The 24,778-nt window shown below is 45.2% G+C and overlaps 1 long non-coding RNA gene across 8 annotated transcripts in view; it reads right to left on the bottom strand.

The window, feature by feature from the left end:
- LOC146035212 (uncharacterized) overlaps positions 1 to 24,778 on the bottom strand; it is a 286,716-nt gene that overhangs the window by 151,487 nt on the left and 110,451 nt on the right. Inside the window, exon 6 of one of the 8 annotated variants that reach the window (XR_014460593.1) lies at positions 18,296 to 18,346. The exons of the other annotated variants lie outside the window; for them this stretch is intronic. This is a non-coding gene — a long non-coding RNA (uncharacterized LOC146035212). The remainder of the gene's footprint in view (positions 1 to 18,295; positions 18,347 to 24,778) is intronic. 8 annotated transcript variants of the gene reach the window in all.

Raw genomic sequence — 24,778 nt, 5'->3', positions numbered from 1 at the left:
AATAGAATCAGCTCCCCCACCCCCATATGTGCCGAAGGGGTTAATGACTAATAAGCAAGACATGAGTAATAATTTATCCGTTGCTAACTTGTACCCTGTCTTATCCCCTTATAAGGAAACCCGAGAGGAAAACGAGCAGCTGTTGGCACTGGCCGTCTCCCATGCAATTAACATGATTGAGGGAAAAGCTGAACCGGCTAAACCTGCTGCTGGGGCTCCAGCACAGGAAGAGGAGACGGCTGATGCCAACAGCATAGTCTTGGACCCAGGTAAGAAAGCACTGCACAGCACAGACACAGATGACTCCCAAGCAGGTCCCAGTAATGCGGATGTGGTACAAACATACCCTGTACGCACACTGGAGGTTCCCTATGGTAAGGCAGACAGAGAGGGTGTGATACCTACCAGGAAGATGACCATGCTAAACCCATGGACACGGTTAGAGCTGCGGTCCATCATTACAGATTTCCCTGATCCTAGGAAAGATCTGGCTCTGAGCCGGAAATTTGTAAGGGATCTGGGAAACTCTGATGAGCCCACCAACAAGGATTGGAGAATCATGTTGAGGGCCTGTCTCCCTACCCACATAGACATCCCGAAATTCATTCAGGATAGTGGATTGAAAGTGGACAGGGAGATAAATGATGAGATCAACCAGGAAAATATACGCCTAATCAACTTACAATTGGGAGTATATTTTCCTGCGGCAGTGGAATATAGCAAGATTTTCACCATCAAACAAAAGGATGGTGAATCTGCTGCTGATTATTTCGCTAAGGCCTTGCTGGCGGTATCAAAATACTCTGGTGTCTCCGAGCCTAAGGATGACCCCCACCTGAGGGAGATGATTGTCTCTGTGCTGGTGGAAGGGCTTAAAGACAACCTGAGAGCCAGAGTCCAAACTTCTTTCCCAAATTGGCGTGGAATGACAGTGGATGCCCTACGGGAATCCGCTGTGGACCACGACCGTAACATCAAGAAGCACAGAGAACTGCAAACTGATAAACTGATGATGGTTAGCATCAAAGCTCTTACAAATGCCCCGAATAAAGCTGCATATCAACGAAACACCAGGGACACAGGTAGAAAGCCCATTATTTGCTACAACTGCAATAAGGAAGGACACATTGCAGCACAATGTAGGTCAGGAAACCCCAGGAGTCACAAAACACATAAGCGAGACTGGGAATCTCACTAGGGTGAGACACGGAGATACCCAACCCCTAGACAATGGGAGGAGACAGACAGGTCATGCAACATGCCTCCTCCCCATCTGATGGCTGACGCTGTATTAAGGGCAACCCAGGTAAGACAATAGGAAACAGGTCATACCTGTATCCTACAGCCAGTTAGATTGACACAACACCTTAGAGAGGAACCTCAGGTGAAGGTTGATATAGCTGGAGTAAGGCAAACCTTTTTGGTGGATACAGGGGCGGCCAGATCTGTTCTCAACACTCCTCTTCACTTGGGTTTCACTGACCAATCAGTAGCGGCAATTGGGGTAACAGGAAAAATACAGCATTACCCACTGACGAAACCAGCAGATGTTACGATCGGGCCTCTGCATACCAAACACTCTTTTCTGTTGGCTGCAGCGGCCCCGACTAACCTCCTGGGTAGAGATTTACTATGTAAAATGGGATGTGTCATCTATTGCACCCCCGATGGGGTATTTCTGGACACTCCTAGAAATCTTACACAAGAAGTGCAAGATATGCTGGACAGTCCTCAGAGGCTAATGTTGTATTCCACTGTTATAGAGTCAAATCCATCTAGGGTAGCTGAAATTACAGCACAAATACCGAGTTCCCTTTGGACTAAAGATGGACAGGATGCTGGGCTGATGGCAAATGTAACTCCAGTAGAGATCCGTTTAAAAGAAGGCAGGATAGCCCCAAAAATACCGCAATACCCTTTAAAACCTGAAGTTGAGCTAGGAGTATACCCTGTGATCCAGCGATTGCTCCAACAGGAAATTCTAGTTAGAACTTCCAGCACTGCCAATAGTCCCATCTTTCCTGTGAAAAAGAGCAGGGGGAGGGGCTACAGACTAGTGAAGGATTTAAGAGGGGTAAACAAAGTAGTTGAGAGCCAATTCCCCGTAGTGCCAAACCCAGCTGTCATCCTGATGCAAATACCACCTCATTGTACTCATTTCACTGTCATTGATTTGTGTTCTGCGTTCTTCTCTGTCCCTTTACACCCTGACAGCCAGTATCTGTTCGCCTTTACCTACAGAGGAGTACAGTATACCTGGACACGACTCCCCCAGGGATTCATAGACAGCCCCAGCATCTTCTCCCAGGCCTTGCATGATTGTTTACAATCCTTTCAACCCATGAGTGGTTCGATACTAATACAATATGTCGATGACTTATTGTTGTGTTCTGAGTCACTGGAGTCATCAGTAGATGACACTAGACAGCTGCTGATGCATCTCTCAGAGACAGGACATAAAGTATCAAAGGATAAGCTACAATTATGCCAGACCAGGGTTAAGTATCTGGGCCACTGCCTTACCCAAGGGCTGAGACACCTCACCGACGACCGAATCCAAGCGATTCAGAACATGGTACTGCCACAGACCCAGCACCAGATCCGTACGTTCTTAGGCATGTGTGGATACTGTCGCAATTGGATCCCAGGGTTCTCTATTCTGGCATTACCACTACAAGAGATGGTTTCCTCAACTAAGCCAGACCGGGTCTCTCATAATGAGGAATCTGAGCTGGCTTTCGAGGAACTAAAGGTGAGCCTAACAAAGGCCCCAGCACTGGGAATGCCAGATTATGGGAAACCCTTTGAACTGTACGGAACTGAATCAGCTGGGTGTGCGGCAGGAGTACTTGTCCAAAAACATGGTGATGCCAACCGACCAGTAGCGTACTACAGTGGCCAGCTGGACACAGTAGCACGCTCACTCCCAACTTGCTTACGAAGTGTGGCCGCAATAGCACAACTAGTAAACAAGAGTGAGGATGTGGTGTTGGGACACGATTTAACTGTTCATGCTCCCTATGCTGTCTCTGCCCTCCTAAATTCTGCCCAAACACGTCATGTGTCCTCAGCACGGTTCACAAAGTGGGAACTGGCGCTGATGGCCCCAGTAAATATTACCATCAAAAGATGCAACACACTAAACCCAGCCACATTCCTTCCTCATGTGCCCTACAAGGCACAAAGGGTGGAGGGTGATGGGAATGTTGCTGAATATGGTAAAGCAGAGTTTAGTGAGGGTGAGGACAAGCATGATTGCATGACCTACCTGAATCAGACGTTTACAGCACGTCCTGACATAAGCGACAGTCCATTAAGTGAGGTAGACATAACCTTATTCACTGATGGTAGCTGTCATAGACAGACGGAGACGGGAGAGCTGTGCACAGGCTACGCGGTAGTAGATGGAGAAGGTATTGTGGAAGCTGAACCCTTGGGACCACCTCACTCAGCACAAGTAGCAGAACTGGTGGCACTGACCAGAGCATGTGAACTGGCCAAAGGAAAATCAGTTAACATATATACCGACTCCAGATATGCTTTCGGAGTAGTGCATGATTTTGGAGCCCTATGGCGCCTCCGAAATTTCATGACGGCGGCTGGCACACCAGTGGCGCATGCGACATACATTAGAAGACTTCTGGGAGCTATCCAGCTCCCAGACAGAGTGGCTGTTATCAAGTGCAAAGCTCACACATCAGAGAAGGACCCGGTGTCGCTTGGTAACAGCCGCGCTGATGAGGCAGCGAAAAGGGCCGCATGCCCTGTAAATATTTTCACCCATCCTACAAACCTTTGTACACTGAACATGGTATCCACATCCAAACTGATAGACATGCAGAATTTGTGTTCCCCACAGGAAAGAGCAGTATGGAAGTCGAAGGGATGTGGCCAAGAGTCCACCGGACTTTGGAGAGATGGACACGGGAAACCAGTGGCCCCCAGGGCATACCTTCCTAGTCTAGCCGAGGCGGCCCATGGGCTGACACATCTTGGGAAGGAAGGTATGTGCAAGCTGGTAAAGGCCTACTGGTGTGCACCAGGGTTCGCTTCTCAAGCAGGTAGAGTGGCAATGTCATGCCTCACCTGTTTGAGGAAGAACGTTGGAAAAGCCATCCCAACAGAGCCATCCCACATCCCTCCTACAGAAGGCCCTTTCCAGGTAATACAAATCGACTTCATACAGTTACCACCCTGTAGAAATTTGAAATATGTATTAGTATGTGTTGACATGTTTTCCAGCTGGGTGGAGGCTTTCCCCGCTGCCTCCAACACTGCTACCTTTACAGCAAAGAAAATATGTCAGGAGTTTGTCTGTAGATATGGTATCTCAAAGGTCATTGAGAGTGACAGAGGCACTCATTTCACAGGAGAGGTCTTCCAAATCATGTGTAAACTCCTGGGGATTAATAGTAAACTTCATACTCCATATCGTCCCCAGGCGAGCGCCAAAGTTGAGAGAATGAATGGTACTATTAAGAACAAATTGGGTAAAGTCATGGCTGAAACAGGGTTGTTATGGCCAGAGGCACTGCCTATTGTGCTGTATAGCATTAGGACCACTCCCAGGGCTCCGCTCAACTTGTCCCCCTTCGAGATATTGTTTGGTCGGCAGCCACACGTCATGATAGACCCACAGGATGATCTCAAGTGTAACAATGAGCTAACTGTACAGTATATCCTAAAGCTAAACAAACAGCTAAGGAAACAACAAAAGGAGCTGAATTTATTAACACCTGATATGCCTATCGAGAATTGTCATAATCTTAAACCAGGAGACTTTGTTATGATCCGAAATTTTTTACGCTCAGGTTGTTTGATAGACCGTTGGGAAGGACCGTACCAAGTTTTGTTGACCAGCACTACATCAATTAAAGTCGCAGAGAGAGAGACTTGGATACATTCGTCCCACTGCAAGAAAGCCAGTAACCCAGAGTCCCAGTGTGCAGAGAGCGAAAGAGAAGAAGTATCGCTAGAAGCATTGTTCCGGGAAGACTGAAAGGCAGCCAAGGTCAAGCAACCTGAGCGAGCAAAGGTCAAAGAGCAGAGCAAATAAAGGTCCCCTGGTAGAGATGATGGAAGGACTCCAAGCAACAGGTTCACAGTTGTACATCTATTTCTTTGTTTTCTTCCTGTTTCCTCTTCCTCATTCAAGGATACTCGGTGGCTGCCACATTCTAGAGCGATCGGAGCGGAGTTCTGACAGTGTAATAATGGACCCAGATATGGGTGAGGTAGAATCCCTAAACCAGCTTGATACTTTGCCCATAGCAGGAGAAGGTAAAAGGTATGAGGAAAACGTAGTTCAAGGGCTATGTGATGAGTTATTGTCTGGTGAGTACTGTGTCTGTAGATATTGTCAACCGAAAATGGAAGAAGAATGCATCCAGCGATGTCAGTCGACAAGTAAGGCAACTACAGGCCGACATCCATTGAGTGATTACCACTCACTAGTGGGTAAGGTCTTAAACCAAACAGAATGCTGGGTGTGTTCACAAGTGCTACATAAAAGGAGTAGTGTAGGCCTAGTCCCATACCCGCTTAATATTTCGGAGATAAGCGTATTAAATAAAGGGAGGCCACTGGATAAGAGATACCTGTATACCAGGTCCCCTAGTCTTAGATTACACCCATACCAAGTGGACAAATCCCTGGTATGTATGAACTTCTCGAGTTCCAGAACGATTGGTACTTGGGAAGTGACATGGCACAACCAGACAATAACTTACTCCCAGCGTCCAGATGGAGAGCCTATTGATAAGGAATTATTGTAAAAGATCCGAACCAGTGGGAGACACTATAAATATGTCTACACGGTGAAGAGAAATAAAATGATGGCCGGCAGAGTATCAGCCGGCTACTGTAATATGACCCTACAGCCAAAAACCTGTGAGGAACGAGTCAGGGAGCAGGGGACGGGGATGTTCTTATGGATAATGTGTGACAAGATCATGAAATACTCTGTCCCTTATTTTCTCCCTAACGATGTTTATTATATTTGTGGTAGAAGGGCGTACAAATGGCTCTCCATGAACTACGTTGGAATTTGTTATTTAGGTAGAGTGTTACCTGAAGTGATGACCCTCACACATGAGAAGATGGTAAGCATACACAGAGGTATACCTCCTCCTTACACTCATACCCATTATGATCAAATCCATAAAAGGGATTTAACAAATCAAGAAAGAACCCCTAGCTTCTGAAATGATACACAAGTCATTCGGTATCCAACTCCTCATTGCATTAGATATCACCCATACCGCCAGAGGAGTCATAAATTTTAAGTATATCCAAGCATTAGCCAGCTTGGTAGATAACATCACTGAGATTTATGATGACACCTTTAGATACACTGGGAAGGAGTTACAAGCATATAAAAGAGAGCTAGTCCAACATCGGATGGTGTTGAACTATCTAACAGCTATGACAGGAGGATATTGTGTCACCCTCTCTACACAGTTTGGGGTGAAATGTTGTACATATATCACCAACAATACTGAAGACCCAGAAGAAATCATCGATCATCGGATGGATGAGATTCTTCAGCTTAAATGGGAATTTAGAAGGGAACACAATATCAGCCTGGCAGAAATAGGTAACAAAGTTAGCGAATGGACCTCCTGGTTGAATCCAATGCACTGGTTCTCCGGTTTAGGAGAATGGGCGCAAGGAATCATAGCTAACATAGGAAAACTCCTTCTCTGTATCGGTGGTGCCATCATAGTCTTTGTGTTACTGTTCAAATGTTTAAAGGTGGTGACCCGGGGAAAGACAAAACGTACCGAAATCATGAGTGTAAGAACGAGAGATGCAGAGGAAGACAAGGTTTGGTATATGACCCGAGAATCGAAACCACCTCCCTTTAAAGAAACCATATTTGTGAAAGTGTATATGTTGTAACCTCCCCTGTTTTTATTTTTATCCCAAAAATTGTACATTATCCTTCGTCACCCTGAGTAGATTGTTCGATAAATGCGGCCCATCGTTTATCCATGATCCTGGATCGGCCAAAGAGCAGATGGTTTACTCCCCTTATATGTTTAATTCACGGATCCCAATTTCTCTGTTAGGATTATGAATTTCTGTATTGTTATGTAAAATGTTTGTATTGTAACAGTTTTATATTTACTGTTAAAGGGTGGACTGTTAAAGTCGAGTTGCATACACGCCATTTTACGATAGTATGGCCGCCATTTTGGTTCGCAGAGTTGCGCAAATAAAGTTTCCATACCCGAGTCTGTGTGACAAAGTGGACCAGAAGAGTAGCCATACTATTACACATAAATTCATAAGAACATACTGACACTAAATAAAATATAGTTAAAGGTTTAGAACGCCACACATAGCTTAGTTAGCATTGCTTACATCCGTCTGTATCATGTTTAGTACCGTTACGTTCCGTTTCTTATGCGCAGTATTCCGGTCATTGCGAATATTTCGCAATACACACGGCCCGATAGTTATGGACATAATCCATATTCCCAGGACAGTTTCTGTTGAAAAAGGTATAAGAATCCAGATGTAACCGGTTCTTACAGCTATTTACAACCCCTGACGACGATACTGACGTAACAAAGGACTCCAAAGTTCACTCCCCTGCACCTATTCAAACCAGGTGCATCATTTTACCCCCAATCACAGAGGACCTGACATACGACCTCCGACCAAAAGGAATGGCCTTTGACCTCCCCCTTCTGACCCTATAAGATAGGTGACCCAGGGCGGCCTTGGTCACATCTTCCTTTCCCTGACCTTCGACCGGGCTATAGTTCAACCCTGAACGATAGCGAGCTCCGACCGGACTGCGCTGCGCATATTTGATGAGACGGTAAACGGTTGCATTCACGGTACTTATTTTTATTGTATTGTTGGCTGATTGTATCCTGTATCTGTTTTCTTCCCCTAGTAGAGCCTGATTATTGTATTCATTGTTAGTCTATTGTATTACCTGTTATACCTGTATTTTCTATTCCTGTAACCCCCTTTTGTCCATTAGGGACTTAAATACATCTTTTTTTACGGAGTTTCTATCTCCTTACTTCTATACTGTGGTTGTGTCTGTTATTCGCATTTTTTTTTTTTATTTTTAATTTTAGTAGTTCTTTATTTTTCTTCATCACATATAAATTATAAAAACGACATACATACATGTAGCTGTGGGAAACCCCCCGCACAATCTTTTGTCAAAACGATTGTTACATATTCTTTACATGTGACTTACATTTTATCCCCCCCCCCCTCACAAACAATGCTCACTTACATTACATAGAGTCATATTATTTTTTTTTTTTTTTTTTTTTTTTTTTTTTAGATCATTATTTTTACATTACATAGCGTCATATTATTTTTAGGTCATCAGGTACTCTATTGGTTTCACAGATCTAGTGACTGCCTGCTATACTTTTTATTACAGCCTTTATAATACCTATTATTAGTATATATTTTGTTTTTCGCTCTTTCCTCTCTCCCCTGCCCCCTCCCTCCCTCATACCCTCCCCCCTCCCTCTCCCATTATACTGGTGACCACCAAAGTGTCGGGTCTTAAGACCACTTATCGTGCAATACAGTGTAAAGTTAAAAAAAAAAAAAAAAAAAAAAAAAAAAATATATATAAAAAAATAAAAAAGTGAGCAATATGTATATATTCATTTCACTATCTTTCTAACTCGATATGTTTATTCCTTTCCACTTTCTGTATTCTGTGTGCTTCCCTTCATATTTTATGTACTTCCCTTCACAATTATATTGTTTGACAAACAATCCCTTATTAATATGTTTATTTCTCTTAATCTTTCAATTGCAAGATATATAATCCTCCTGTGCATTATCCATTATAATCACACCGTGTATTTCAAAAAAAAAAAAAAAAAAAAAAAAAAGGGGGGAGAGGAAAAAACAATTTCTTATACATACTATCACGCCATAGATTCCTGGTAACTCTCATTCTTGCTACCCAACTTTTTGATATCTCAAATAATAAGCATTCCATTTATCCCATTTATCATGGAATTTCTTTCTAGTTTTCCTTGTATAGAACATAAATTTCTCGTGCTGCATTACATCTCCCGTTAGAACTCTCCATTCTGTCACTGTTGGAGCCTTTATTGAAAACCAAGCCCGGGCTATCAAAACCTTTACTAGGGTAGTCATAGTGCGGACAAACGAGTGTAGCATAGGCGTCTGTTCCCTTCCTATTTCTAAACCCAGTAAGCAAGTTCTCGGGTTCAATTGAGTTACTCCAGGGGCTACTGTCTCTATATCCTTCCAAGCCTTTTCCCAGAGTGATCTTATCATTGGGCATAGCCATATCATGTGTAAAAAATCCGCTCCAGTCATCTTGCATCTAGGGCATCTATCATCCACCCTTAATCCAGCTTTATACATCCCTACCGGTGTCCGATATGTCCGATGGAGTATGTAGTAATATATCTGTTGATATCTTACTGAGGAAGTTGCCCCTTTAATTGATCCTAGTATTGATTCCCAATCAACCCTCTCTATTGGCCCTAGGTCTGTCTCCCACCTCGTTTTCAACCTCTCCATTGAGGGGCACATGTCTGGTGAATTTAGTACACTGTATATTTTGGAGATTCTACTCTTTTTGCCCATACTCGTAAGCAATTTTTTAATTGGGGACTCCGATATCTCTAGTTCTAATCCCTCAAACTGGGCAATTATTGCATGTCTTAACTGCAGAAAACTATAAAATAGCGTTTTTGGCACGTCAAATTCAGTTTGCAATTTCTCAAAGGACTTAAGCAGCCCGTTCTCATATATATGGCTAATGTCTGTGATCCCTTTTTGCTGCCAAATAGGGTTGGGAGTTAATTTCCCCAGTTCCTTATATTTCTGGTTGGACCATATGGGCACTTCTGGGTCTATCCCCATCCAGTTAACACTTGAATGGAGCTTTCTCCATATCATTATCGCTTGCCGTATTATTGGGGGGAGCCTATGCGAAGCATTCCCAGCCAACAGTATTGCAAGCGAAGATGTACTCTGGCCCATTTGTTCCTTTAAATACTCCTGCATGAATGCATCTGTTGAATTTTTAACCCAGTCTACCAGGTGTGTTGCCTGGGCGGCTAAATAGTATTTTCTGAGATTTGGAAGGGCCAATCCCCCCCCGTTTTTCCCATTGTACAGGGTACTAACTGAAATACGTGGAGTCTTATTGTTCCATATGAAGGAAACTACTACTTTTTCTACTGCATCGAACACCTTTTTAGGGATGTACACCGGTGAGTTGTGCCAGGCATATAGGTACTTTGGTTGCACTGCCATTTTAAATAAATTTATGCGTCCGGTGAGTGTTAGGGGCAGTTTTTTCCAAGCCCGAGTGCGGTTCTTAAAGTTGTCAGTTATTGGTTGGACATTTAAGTCCACATATTGTTTGGGATCTACAGTAATCCATATACCCAGATATTTCATTTTTAACGTCCATTTTAGTGGAGATGCGGGCTTATCGGTGGGTATGTGACCCGATACTGGGAATATACTAGATTTATCCCAGTTAATATGTAGTCCGGCATAACCGCCGTATCTCTCAATTATTTTCAGAGTTTTTTTGAGTGAGTGCCCAGCATCTTCCAAAAAAAGGAGTATGTCGTCCGCATATAAGGCTATAACCTCTTTCCTATCCCCTACTTGAATACCCTTAATTTCTGGGTCTGCCCGGATTGCACATGCCAGTGGTTCTATAACTAAAGAGAAGAGGGCCGGTGACAGGGGACATCCCTGCCTCGTGCCCCTTCTCAAGCTAAAGGACTTTGATATGTACCCATTAACTGCCACTCTAGCTACTGGGCATGAGTATAGCAGTTGAACCCACTTGATAAATTGGGATCCAAATGATAGTTTCCTAAGGACTGCCCACATAAACTCCCAGTCCACCGTGTCAAATGCCTTGGCTGCATCAAGAGATGCAACCAAAGCATTCGAGTCTCTATTCTGTCTCCTCTGCAGGTGGCAGTATAGTCGTCTTAAGTTTTGCGATACCATTCTCTCTGGCATAAAGCCTGCTTGATCTGTATGTATTAGTGTAGTTATTACGTTATTTAATCGCATCGCTAATAATTTGGCTAAGATTTTGACATCTGTATTAAGTAAGGAGATTGGCCGGTATGATTCTGGGAGTGTGGGGTCCTTGTCCTGTTTTGCTATAAGAATAATCAGTGATTCTGACATAGAGGTTGGTAGAGTGTCCTGTTCTAATAATGCATTAAAGAAATCTGTTAGGTAAGGTATAAAAAAATCTGAATATCTCTTATATACCTCCATCGGTATACCATCTCTGCCTGGTGCCTTTGAGATTGGTAGTGATGATACAGCTCGCCCTACCTCCTCTCTTGTGAATGGCATCTCTAACCTATTTGCGTCCGTCTCGGACAGAGCCGGCATCTTTATGGACCCTAAATATTCTTCTAACTGACCTTGGTCAAGTGCATGTGCTGTGTCATATAATTGCGTATAATAGGCAGTAAAGGCTGAGACCATCTCTCCAGCTGTATAACACATTTCTCCATGAGAGTTTATTATGCTTGAGATTGTATTGCTTGCGCTCTCATTCCGGGCTAAGAAAGCTAATTGACTACCCCCCAGATCTGTTTCATAATATTGTCTATGCCTAGAGAATTGCAACTGTCTCTTTGATTTCGCATACAAATAATCCACCCAGTCCTGTTTAGCCTGTGCTACTTGCGTACGGATGTTCTCCTGTCTACTAAGCAGATATTGTTGTTCTAACTGCTGGAATTTATTTAATAGATCGTGCTCCTCTTTCTTAGTTTTTCTTTTTATCTCCGCAATTTTTTTTATAAAGGAGCCTCTTATTACTGCTTTAAAGGCATCATGCTTGATGTTATTTTTAGGGTAATCCTCGTTATCTAAAACATATCCCTCCCAATCACGCATCAGTTCCTCTCCTGTGCCCAGTTGATCCAACCAGAAAGGATTTAATTTCCATGTGGTTTCTCCTCTATCCAAAGTTAAATCTACTGTCATAAGAGTAGGAGAATGATCAGAGATCCCATGTGGCAAATAGCTTATATCCATAATCATGGGGGCCAATATAGGGGAAATGAGAATTAAATCAATTCGTGAGTATGTGTTATACGTTGCAGAGTAGCAGGAGAACTGCTGAGTCTCTGGGTTTCTCAATCTCCATATATCCATCAGACCAATCTCGTTTATTACTTTGGCAAACCCAGTGGGTGCCATTAGATCTTGACTGATTATATTCCCCCCCACCACTTTCCAACGATCAGCTTTCTTACACATAACATTATTGAAGTCTCCTATACAAATTATAGGAATTTCTGGAGAAGTAGAGGTAAATCTCAGAACTTCTTGCATGATCTCGTTGTTATATGGTGGCGGGATATATATTGCAAGGATGTACATTAACTTATAATTCACGATAGCTTTGATGAATATAAATCTGCCTTTTGTGTCGATCTTATTATCTACCATTTGAAAGTTTACGTTTTTTCTAATTAATACTGCGACCCCTCTGGCATTGTTGGTAAAGGTTGAATGAATCATGGTAGAAATCCATGGCTTTTTCAACGCATTTACTTTGTCCCCCTGCAAGTGTGTCTCAGATAAACAAATTATGTCTGCTGACACCTTACGAATCTGCGACATAACTAGGGCCCTTTTGACCTTATTATTAAGGCCTCTTACATTCCAGCCCATAATTTTGATACCTTGTATATGTTTAACCATTTACTTGGTATAGTTTGTTAATTTTCACAATATCTTCTACTTGGTAGCGATTCTGAATATGATGCAGCCTAATAGCGGGGGCTTTTATTTTTGCATTGCAGCCATGCATTTTAACCAACATTTTTGTACCCGATGACCTATTTTCTTTAACATTTTGAGCATAAAAAAAACACATACATACATACACCACCCACCCCACCCACCCTAACCCTCCCTGTATTACCTTCTCCCTAGGAATACCTATTACCCTCCCTGCTACCCTCATTTTCCCTCTTTTTTAGGGGGCGTAGGGAAATAAGAACCCTTTTGTGGCATATGAGAGCTCCCTCCTAATTTGTATATAGTAGATTAATTAGCAATTTCCTCCGTCTTCCCCGGTAAGCCATCCAAGGGGAGCACAAGAAGGAGAAAAAGAATAAGAAAAGGGAGGGGAAACAGAATGAACAGGAGGAGAGAGAGAAGAGAGAAAGAGAGAAGGCGAGGGAAAAAAAAAAAAAAAAAAAAAAAAGAAAAAAAAGAAAGAGTCAGGAAACAGAGAAAGCTCTGGCAGCAATTCATGCTAGGAAGAATTTTTACATGAGCAATCATAAGCAAACCATATCAATGTTAACTTGTACCAGTAAACATTACCATATCATGCAGCTCATAGATATAGAGATCACTTAATTTAGGACTTTAACATTCTTAGCATTTAATACTTTCTACATTCTTCACATAGAACTGAGTGCCTCATAAAACTCAAATCGACACACAGCCCATCAAAAAAAAAAAAAAAAAAAAAAAAAAAAGGGGAAGGGACGGGGAAGAAGAATTTAGCATTAGCAAGCATAAGCGAGCAATATCAATACTAGCTTACACCAGTAAATATTACCATAGCATTCAGCTCATAGATATAAAAATCTCTTAATTTAGGGCTTTAACTTTTTGAATTTTTAGTACTTTCTACATTCTGCGCATAGAGCTGTGCGTCTCAAAAAAGCACCAATCGGCACACAGCCCAACATAAAAAAACTGGTATAGTTATTAATAATTATTACACTTCCATCCCGGAACAAAAAAAAAAAAAAAAAATTTTCCCCTCACAGCTATAAGCTTATAATAATAAATATTAATATAACGTTCAGTACATGGATACCAAATCCCTTAAATTAGAACCGTGGTGTTTATTACTTTCTTCATCCTGCACATAGATAGCACCTAAATCTATATGCCTCATAGACCCCAGATTGACACATAGTCCAGCCTTTGGGTCTGATATCAGTTCTGCACTTTCCTCCATCGTACAGCAAGGGGAAAAAAAAGAGAAAAAAAAAAAAAAAAAATTAATATTTTTATCCTCCCCCCCCCCCCCCCCCCCCCACCCCCCCCCCAAAAAGGAAAGAACATCCTTGGTCCCGAGAAAAAATCATCGTGAAATTCTAGATGATAGTGAAGGCTCTTTATAAACGCGGAGTTGCATATCCTTCTCTTTACTGCATCCGCAGTTTAAGCTCGGCCCAGTTCTCTGCTTCTGCAGCATTGGTAAAGAAGTGTGTAGAGTTTTCATATATCACTCGCAATTTCGCAGGAAATTGCATGGAATACTGTATGTTATTAGCTCGTAGTTTACGTTTCACCTGAGCAAAACTGGCCCGATTTTTCTGCACCTCCCTCGCATAGTCCGGATAGATAGCAACTGTGTGACTCCCATATAACAGAGTTCCTTTTAATCGAGCCAGCCGCAGGATTGTATCCCTATCTTTAAAGTGTAGGAGACGAACAATCAGAGTTCTTGCAGGGGCTCCGGGCTTGGGCAGACCGCCTGGTATTCTGTGGGCCCGCTCTATTGCAAATTGTTGGGAAAAGACTTCTTTTGTGAATAACTGTATAAGCCAATCTTCAGCAAATTTACCCGGATCGGCTCCCTCTGTACTCTCTGGGAGACCTACAATTCGAATATTATTTCGTCTCAATCTGCCCTCTAAATCAGATAGCTTGAAACACATAGCTCCCATTTGAGAAGATAGCTCCTCTACTTAATTTTTTAGAGGCATCGTATCATCTTCTAATTGCGAAATGCGATTCTCCGTCTCTTTTACTCTTTCCCTGATTTTTTGAAGATCATGCCTCAGCAAGGTTACATCAGATTGAACCTGGGCTATTTTCTCAGTTACTCTATGTTCTGAGTCAGAGATTGCCTGAATTATCTGTTGTGTTGGTTGGCTTGCGTCACATATTGAGACATCTGCATCAGGTTGTGACGCCGGTGAACTTGGTATACTTTGAGTATGTGACTTTGCTGCTTGAGTGCTACGCGCGTATCTTTCCAATTTAGCTGCGGCAGCAGCTGCTGCACCCGTTTTGCCCATTTTACAAGCTTTCTCAAGTGAGATAAGGAAGTTTGTGTTTGTCTTATTATCCAATTTCCCTGTCCCGGGGGGCTCAGGAGATATATCAATCCCTGGTTTTATGCCCTTGTCCTTTTAGGGGGTCAGCACACCTGTTACAGTATTTAGACAACCCAGCTGTTTAGGCGTGGATGTATTTGGTATATTTGATAAGTTTTTGCACTATGGCCCAATAGCTGTAGTCTCACTCTTGCAGTTTAGTACCATCAATCAGGTAAGTTCAGTTATAATTATATAGGGTTTGCAGGGTGTGTATCGCCCTCAGTACAGTCTGCTTGTTGCTTCAATGCGCAGTTGTGTATTGTAGATATTCTATAGTATTAACACTGCACAGTTCACAGCGGGGCAAGTTCAACTCACCAGGCTTGTCACGGTCCAGTCCTCCTCCCTGCTTCCCTTCTCTGATTCCAGCGGGGGCACACACTCACCCTCCTCACAATACCAGCCGGTAGTTAATTTGCACCTGTCGTTTGGTTTTTTCGGGAGCCTCCACAAGTTGCTGCCGCCTCCGTTTGAGCTGCCGCTAGCTCTGTATCTCACCTCACCAGCGTCGCCTCCCACGTGCCGCTCTCAGCGTCTCTCCGGCGGCTGGTGCACCACTTCTATGCGGCCGGGCAGGAACACAGCCCCGGAACCTAGTTTCACACTCTGTGCTTTTCCCCGCTTGTATCTCTCGCCGATCAGACCTTCACAGCAATATCTCGAGCAAGGGGCTCTTTACCTCATCCCTTCTCAGTAATACAAGGATTGCGCTTATCCCCCTCAGTGCCTCCCCGGGGACATATCGGAGCTCAGCCTCAGGATAACGGAGGGAGCTACAGCACACTGCTGCTACTCCATGCCACGCCAAGCCACACCCCCCCCCATAATACGTAACCTGCGCTTTTCACTTATTGTTTCTTTGGTCATATTTAATCGACATTAACAGCCCCCATATAAATATGGAGCTGGGACCTGTGCACAGGTAGCAATTGAAGGGAACTGTCAGCCCTGGACTTACTACTCCAAGCCAGGAGTCAGACCGACAGAAGTGGACACCAACCCCAGGGATACTGCAAGGAATAGACAGCTAGGGACTTCCTTATCTCTCCCCCTGCATGCCTCTCTCCTGTTCTCTCCCTGTCTATCTCCTCTGTGTGCCTCTCTCCTGTTCTCTCCCTGTCTATCTCCTCTGTGTGCATCTCACCTGCTCTCTCCCAACCAGACCCAACCATTCCGCTGCCAGGATAGATGCCTCATGCCGGGCTGCAAAACATAGTGAGCATTATTGTAAGGGGCACTACTGGGGGCATTATATGTAATGGACACTACTGGGGGCATTGTGTAAGGGGCAATAATTGGGGTATTAACCTTATAAGTACTGTGGGGAATTACATGTAGCATAATGAGTAATGGGCATTACGGTGTGTGAATGTGTAATTAGCATTACAGTGTACGGCATAATGTATATTGGGCTTTAAATTTGAAGGAAACAAACAAAAAAAAAAACACTATGCATTTTTCTATGTGTGTTTGGGGGGCCCAGACTATATTTTTGCACCTGGGCCCATAACTCTCTTGTTCCGCCTCTGCATTGCATATATACCCCCATAGAAGCACACACTGAATAACTGCATATACCCCCATATCAGCACACATTGCATATATACCACCACAATAGCACACACTGAATAACTGCATATACCCCCATATCAGCACACATTGCATATATACCACCACATCAGCACACACTGAATAACTGCATATATCCCCATATCAGCACACATTGCATATATACCAACACATCAGCACAGACTGAATAACTGCATATACCCCCATATCAGCACACATTGCATATATACCAACACGTCAGCACAGACTGAATAACTGCATATACCCCCATATCAGCACACATTGCATATATACCACCACATCAGCACACATTGCATATATACCACAACATCAGCACACACTGAATAAGTGCATATAGCCTCATATCAGCACACATTGCATATATACCAACACATCAGCACAGACTGAATAACTGCATATACCACCACATCAGCACACACTGAATAACTGCATATATCCCCATATCAGCACACATTGCATATATACCAACACATCAGCACAGACTGAATAACTGCATATACCCCCATATCAGCACACATTGCATATATACCAACACGTCAGCACAGACTGAATAACTGCATATACCCCCATATCAGCACACATTGCATATATACCACCACATCAGCACACATTGCATATATACCAACACATCAGCACAGACTGAATAACTGCATATACCACCACATCAGCACACACTGAATAACTGCATATATCCCCATATCAGCACACATTGCATATATACCAACACGTCAGCACAGACTGAATAACTGCATATACCCCCATATCAGCACACATTGCATATATACCACCACATCAGCACACATTGCATATATACCACAACATCAGCACACACTGAATAAGTGCATATAGCCTCATATCAGCACACACTACATATACCACTACATCAGCATACCTCCCAACATGACCCTCTCCAGGAGGGACACAATGCTCTGTTCTGAACTTTCCACTTAATGTATGATTACCATCACCTGTGGTAAAACACCTTACTTTTCAATTAACCAGTCCCACACAGGTGAAGGCAATCCATAAATTAAGAGGAAAGTCCAGGAACAGAGCATTGTGTCCCTCCTGGCATGGGTCATGTTGGGAGGTATGCTATATAAATAAGACCCCGGTTAGACTTTGATACCTCAAAAAGACTCTGTGCGTTAATTGCCCATTTATGTGATTACATTATTTTAACAGTTCTTGTTTAAAACACATAATATCGCATAATAGAATATACCTTCACAGATTTCCCCTTAGAAGGCCCCAGCCATTTCCTGTCATTATGACATCACAGGACGCATCACAATGATGCTGAGTTCCATGTGATGTCACGCACAGCTACAGTTTCAGCCATTTGAAAGGTAGTTTTCAGAGGAGAAAGACACAAAAATTAAGTGTTCGTGTTTCTGGACATTTTTAGTTCTAGGATTATTTATTACAACTGGCAAAGAAACAACTACTGTGACGTCTGAAGTCCCATACGTAGGATTCTCTACAGACCATGCCCCGACAACAGAAGGTGCCGACATTTCTGTATACACAGGATTGATGATTGCCATTACCTGTGTCGCTGTTGCATCTCTTGCAGTTAACATCGCCTTCTTGTATTACATCTTCAAAAGAAAAAAATCAGCTATAAAGTCAGAACCTGATATTGATACTGGATGTAACAACAGCGGGAGCATGGATGAAGAGGACAGCGGGAGCATAACAGAAACAGACGGCATTGATACAGTCAGAGAGGAAACACCAGAGAAACCCAAAAAACGTGTTTGGTTTATGGATGAAGAGGAGTCGCTTAAGAAGGCAGAAAAAGATGCAAATGCAATCAAATTACCACATACAAGACATATCAAGAGGAAGAGAAAATTCTTCTGCATGAAGAGAAAATTCTTCTGCATGAATTAAAGCAACAGCTCTGGCTTGGGAACCAAAAAGAGACCCAAATACAGGCTTGGGAACCAAAAAGAGACCCAAATACAGGCTTGGGAACCGAAGACAAAGAGACCCACATACAGGCTTGGGAACCGAAGACAAAGAGACCCACATACAGGCTTGGGAACCGAAGACAAAGAGACCCACATACAGGCTTGGGAACCGAAGACAAAGAGACCCACATACAGGCTTGGGAACCGAAGACAAAGAGACCCACATACAGGCTTGGGAACCGAAGACAAAGAGACCCACATACAGGCTTGGGAACCTGAGACAAAGAGACCCACATACAGGCTTGGGAACCGAAGACAAAGAGACCCACATACAGGCTTGGGAACCGAAGACAAAGAGACCCACATACAGGCTTGGGAACCGAAGACAAAGAGACCCACATACAGGCTTGGGAACCGAAGACAAAGAGACCCACATACAGGCTTGGGAACCGAAGACAAAGAGACCCACATACAGGCTTGGGAACCGAAGACAAAGAGACCCACATACAGGCTTGGGAACCGAAGACAAAGAGACCCACATACAGGCTTGGGAACCGAAGACAAAGAGACCCACATACAGGCTTGGGAACCTGAGACAAAGAGACCCACAAAACAGGCTTGGGATCCTGAGACAAAGAAACCCACCCCCTACCCCCCCCCCCCCCCCACCCCCTCCCCACCCGTGGCTGTTACTGCATGGCTATCGGGCGTGGCCCCTTGGCGATGGGGTTACCAGTTATTTAAGAATTGGTAGTGGCACAGCCACCATGGACCAACGCAGTATTCATTTTGTTGTTGACTTGTTAAGTTAGAACCATCTATATGCGCTGTTGTGATAGAATGCACTGACAAGTTTCAGCTTAATTTGCAAAACATCTATTATTCCATATAAATAATTCAGAAATCACACCAAAAGTTGTGCAAAGATTAGGGCCATTTCTAGGCCATTTGGCTCCCAGAAAAAAATATGACATTTGCTGCCCAAACACATGTATACAATGTTCTGTGTCAGATCTACAGCAGACAGCAATGGGTGAATGTTCTCAGAGACCAGACACCCTGGGTGAGATTTAATAGGATGAGAGATTCAGAAAGTGAGAGATTTGGTGAGAAATCTCCAGTTTTTTTAAAGCGGCAATCATTTACACTGCTAAACCAGTTTGATTTTGCAGTATAAATGATTGCCGCTTTAAAAAAAAACTTGGAGATTTCTCACCAAATCTCTCACTTTCTGAAAATCTCATCCTATTAAATCTCACCCCCTGTGCGGTTTGTATGTTACTCTACTTTCCCAATTTTTAAAAAGCAGTGTGATGGGGACACCTGGAAACATATACTGCGACATCTGAGAGGCAAATCATATAATGACTTACCAAATTCAGATGCGCCCCAAAGCAGTAAAGGCCCCCATACTCTCGGCGATTTATCTGCAATTTGGGTTCTTTTCCTGTGATTGATTGCTGCAAAGAACCCAAACTGCAGGTGACTGACAGCGGGTCTGATGCAATGCGCGGCACTGTCACATCACACGGGACCCTCCAAGTCGCCCCTGTTTGAGAAGTAATCCCCAGGATTGCTTCTGAGCCAGGCCTGCTTGGCTAGGATTGCATGCAAAAATATATATCGCATGCAAAGGACCGCATCCAATACGCCGCATGTGATCCTGCCGCCCGGAGGAGAAGTCACACAGTGTTTGGGAGCCTTTAGATCTACTGTATTTGTGGAAGAAACGACACTGCTACCTGTTTATCTATCTTGTTTTCAATTAGTTTCCTAGTGGTTTCCTATAAGTGGCCAGGGGTGGACAATTATTTCAGCTGGCGGCCACTTAATCATACTTGCCTACATTCTGGCTGCCCTTTCCGGGAGAGGGCTGCCAGCTCAGGGGGTGGGGGGGGGGCGGAGCCACACGGGTGGCTATTTGAATGTCGGCGTGACCAGAACGATTGTGCTGTTTTTTAGCCACGCCCCGACATGCAATGCATTTTTAAGACATTGCACTGCGGTGGGTGGGGCTAAAATGGCGCAATTCACGGCATTTGACCTGCGGAACCCCCCCCCACACACACACGGGGGGGGGGAGGGGCGCGGGAGCCGGACGGCTTTGCTGGAGGGTTGTCCCTCTTTCCGGGGGGCCGGGAGGGGGGACCCGATTTACCAGAAGTGCAACCCTGCACTTAATACTTCCAGCAGATATTTGAGGGCACTCCAGAAATAGGGGGTGTGGTCACTCAAAAGGGGGTGTGTCTTTGAATGTATTGTAGCACACCATATACCCCTTTTACACATCATGTAACACAATAGTAGGCCCCTTATACTTGCCCCTTACATTAGTAATGCCACACACCTGCCCCCATTAGTAATGCCACACACCTGCCCCCATTAGTAATGTCACACACCTGCCCCCATTAGTAATGCCACACACCTGTCACTCTTTAGACATTCCAAACACCTGTGTGCCAGCCTTGAAAATGGCGCCAATTGCTGCCCCATGCAGTCACGGCAACTCACCCATCCTCGGCGGAGGTGCTACAGCTGTAGTGGCATGAGGGGAGTGGGCGGCTTGGCATATGTGTGTCGGTGGCAGCTGTGTGTGTGCAGTGTAGTCCTGCGGCCTTTCGCGCATGCGCCAGGCCGCACCTGGCATCTACTACGCACAGGCTGAGCGTCGGCTATACAGGACTACGCCGTGCCCACACAGCCGCCATCGGACACATATACAGCAGCCCACGGCCCGCCTGTTGCCCACCCCTGCTCTAGATGTCATCATACTGAAATACCAAACAGTTATTTCAATATGTACAAATCTTCACACTGTACTAAGATCTTGCCCAGTCCAAGTAATCTTCATGAGAGAGAAATATCAGGTAACAGACTGGTGATACAGGCAGGTGAACTTTGCTGAGCAGCTCAGAGCATATATTCAAGTACGCATCAGGACAAGCCAGGATCAGACATTACAACCCACACCAGTGTTCTGGGAGACTCCCCACACAGTCAAGCAAGACTCTAAGGGCCCCCATACACTAGGGCACTTGTCCTAAGGACAAGTCGGCCCCGACTACCCTGAGCTCCCCCAGCATTTATCACATGTACTTTGGCACTTGATGTGCCATTAGTACATGTGATAAATCTGATGCGATTTATCACATGCAAAAAACCCAGGGAAGCGTCAGCAGAGGAGGGTCCGGTGGGTGCTGCTGGAGAGGTAGCGGGCAAGGTCAGTTGTAGAGGTAGACGGGGATCGGAGAGCAGCGTCCGGGGGATCGGCAGCGGCATCGGCAGGCTGGGAGCAGGGACCGGTCTGGGGGAGCGGCAGGAGATGTAGCGGCAGGCGGGGACCGCAGACGCAGAGCAGAGACCGGGGGCGCGGCAGGAGAATAGGAAGAAATCCTATTCAAAAGACTGGGCGGCCGCTGATTGGCTGAGAGCTCTCTCCTCCTCCTCAGCGTCATTCCCAGCAGCGTTGGACTGTGTCCTCAGCCGCAGCGTCCTGGGGCGGAGTTGGGGCAGCTGTCTCCCCGCCTGTATACAATAAATAGCATTGTATGACATACAATGATGTTTTACGCATCCTCCAACGTTTTCATACCCCCACTATCCACGTGGGCGTGGAGTTGATTTTATATAGCGTGGCGAGCACAGCGAGCCACCGAGCCCCGCAATGGGACGCGGATTACTTTACATGTATTACCTATTTAATATAGTTCTTTTGAAAAAATACACATAGAAAAACCAGGCGCTCCTGCAGGATATAAATTCTGTACTGCATAGCTTGTCTACCGGGTTCCGGATTAAAAAATCGGTACTCTTCACTTAGCACGGCGCCAGCGATCAAAATCGTGGTCATCGCGGGTAAAAATCGCGGTGATCGCGGTAATCGCGGGCATCGCGGGTAAAATTGGATGGTCGCGATGCCCGCGATGACCGCGATCACCGCGATTTTCCCATAGGGAACAATGTTAAAAAAGGCTGATTGACCGCGATTTCACTGTTAAATGGCTCAATTGACCCGATTTGGCCATATTAACCCTGAATTAGGCCCAATTAACCCTTAAATGTCCCCAAAAAATTTTAACGCCACCCCACGATCCACGCGAACCCGAAGCGTGGCGAGCGCAGCGAGCCCGCGAGGGGCGGCGGTACGCGTCCTCCGACCTTTTCATGCCCTACTATCCACGTCGGCGTGGTGTGAGAATATAATAGTGTGGCGAGCGCAGCGAGCCACCGAGCCCGAAGCGTGGCGAGCGCAGCGAGCCCCGCGAGGGGACGCGGATACCTTCACAGGTAGACGCGTCCCCTCGTGGGCTTCACAGGTGTCCGGGTCGCCACGGACACCTGTGAAGCCCGCGAGGGGACGCGTCTACCTGTGAAGGTATCCGCGTCCCCTCGCGGGGCTCGCTGCGCTCGCCACGCTTCGGGCTCGGTGGCTCGCTGCGCTCGCCACACTATTATATTCTCACACCACGCCGACGTGGATAGTAGGGCATGAAAAGGTCGGAGGACGCGTACCGCCGCCCCTCGCGGGCTCGCTGCGCTCGCCACGCTTCGGGTTCGCGTGGATCGTGGGGTGGCGTTAAAAAATTGGGGGGACAATTAAGGGTTAATGGGCTCTGTGGCCCATTTAACATTGATTCCTATGGCCAAATCGGGTTGATTGAGCCATTTAACACTAAAATCGGGTCCATCGCGACTTTTAACATTGTTCCCTATGGGAAATCGTGAGCATCGCGTCGCGGGCATCGCGGGTACGTTTATGGCCGGCCGCGACGCGACCGACACGATTTTTATGTTTTACATTGATTTCAATGGCAAATCGCGGGCATCGCGTCGGTCGCGTCGCGGCCATACATTAATGTACCCGCGATGCCCGCGACGGGCGCCGCACTAAGTAAAGAGTACCAAAAAATCTACAGTGTCTAGATAGACCGCCAATGGGTAGACAACAAATGGTAGACATGCACATGTCGTCAGTGAAAAAATGTCAACATGTAAGTGGTCAACACAAAAAAAAAGGTCGACATAAGTTTGGTGTCATTGTCATACAATGTTTCATGACAAAGTTATCCATTGTGATGTCACTGTCACCGTTTAGACCTGTGTAGCACAATATTGGTTGGTAGTGGATTAATCTCTGTGACCAGGGCTGATGCCATCACAAGTACAGATAAGGTGTCCTCTGCTGCCATCTAGTGTTTCAGGACCTATGCTGTATCCTTGAGAATAGAAAGTGTGGCGAGCCACCGAGCCCGAAGCGTGGCGAGGGGACGCGGAATACATGTTAAGTAATCCGTGTCCTGTCGCGGGGCTAGCTGCGCTTCGGGAGCGTGTTCCGCGTCCGTTCGCCACACTTTCTATTCTCAACTCCACGCCGATGTGGATAGTGGGGGTATGAAAAGGTCGGAGGACGCGTACCGCTGAGCTCGCCACGCTTTGGGTTGACGTTGATCGTGGGGTGGTGTTAACAATTGGGGGGGGCCATTTCACACTTCAGGGTGGCTATTTGGGGTCTGTGGGCCATTTAACATTGTTCCCTATGTGAAATCGCGGTAATCGCGTCGGTCGCATCGCATGCGTTTTTTTGGCCCCATGCGTTGCGACCGACGCGATTTTTTTCCTTGCGATGCCTAAGATCAAAATCGTGGGCGCCGTTCTAGGAAACAAGTACCGATATAGGTGCCGTTGCCTCCCCTATAATCTGCAAACAGTGGAACACTTCACTGCTGCACGCCCATAAAATGCTGGGCATACTCCTGATGCTGCTCCCTGCACACTCCCCTCCCCATAGGAACGCCTCGGTGACTGTGATAGTCCCCAAAGGCGTTTGTACAGCGGCCCTGCACATATGCAAATACGCATATGCGCAGAGCCCCACCATCGGTCCCCGGAGCGAATACTCTGGGGACCAAGTAGAAATGTATCAGGCTCATTGTGGGGGGAGAGGGGGGGGGTGTGTGTCTTGCAGGTGACAGCCGAGGAATAAAATGAAGGCCTAATTTATTCCATGCTTGTTAGCTATCACCTGTCCCGATGTATGACACGGCCTATTGGGACTGGTTGCATGAGGATACGTCTGTGTCTGTTACAACCCACCCGCTGCCACAATTCATATACAGA

This window comes from Crinia signifera, chromosome 9 (assembly GCF_055691185.1).
Source record: "Crinia signifera chromosome 9, ASM5569118v1, whole genome shotgun sequence".
NCBI lineage: Eukaryota > Metazoa > Chordata > Amphibia > Anura > Myobatrachidae > Crinia > Crinia signifera.
Note: the sequence above shows the minus strand (reverse complement) of the source record. Positions and strands in the feature narration are given on the sequence as shown.